Raw genomic sequence first — 912 nt, forward strand, 5'->3', positions numbered from 1 at the left:
ATATTATATAATGGATATAATAAAATTAAATTGTTCTGTTGGTCATGTTATTCATTTTCAATGCAGTATTATTAGAGATTTCAAAATCAGGTTGTGTTCTGAGGAGATCCTGATGTGCATCTTTGAGGTCCAGTTGTTCTTACATTCACATTAGTCACTGTCCATGAAGCACCAGAATACATGTTAAAAATGCTCAACAACAGATTCGGGACAGGTGGAACATTTTGGATCCTCGCTAAAAACACACAACCTTACTGACTAATAAATAACAGTTTTAGTATTTAATTGGATTTAAAACACGAAAAAGAAGTACAAAGCGAATAGAAAAAAAATGTGAGAAATGTGAGCTGAGTACCCTTAGATGCTGGCTCACAAACATTATGCACAGATTTTTAATATGGACTGTAACTGGATGTCACTGTATTTCACAAAATGAATTACAACATTATAGTAAATTATATATTTTTTCCAAAACAGGCATTTTTCAATTATATATTGTTGTGAAGGTTATATACAAATATTTACACAGGGGGAAATAAAATTTGTAATAAAAATGTAATATTTTATTCATAAACATGGAAACATTTTGCAGGAAAAGTATATTGCTGTGAATAAAAAAAAATATCTTGACAATTATATGCAGTCAAACAAAATCAGTTTGCTGTATACAAATATTATTAAGCATGCTTGTAAATGTATGCAGTTCTCATTGTTTGCTTAAGTCTTGTTTTGAAATAGGGTGAAATAATATTGGTCACCCTCAAAACAGCATGCTGCTACGGTATACTTTATATTCTCTTTCAAACTTTTGTGCTATTATTCCTTTAATGTTTTGACTTTAAACAAGGTAGAATTCATAAAATATTAAGTTTTGGGTGGGGGTGGGGGTGGTGGGAGCAATAATTTTGTAAC

Source organism: Clarias gariepinus, chromosome 7, assembly GCF_024256425.1.
Source record: "Clarias gariepinus isolate MV-2021 ecotype Netherlands chromosome 7, CGAR_prim_01v2, whole genome shotgun sequence".
Classification (NCBI taxonomy): Eukaryota; Metazoa; Chordata; class Actinopteri; order Siluriformes; family Clariidae; genus Clarias; species Clarias gariepinus.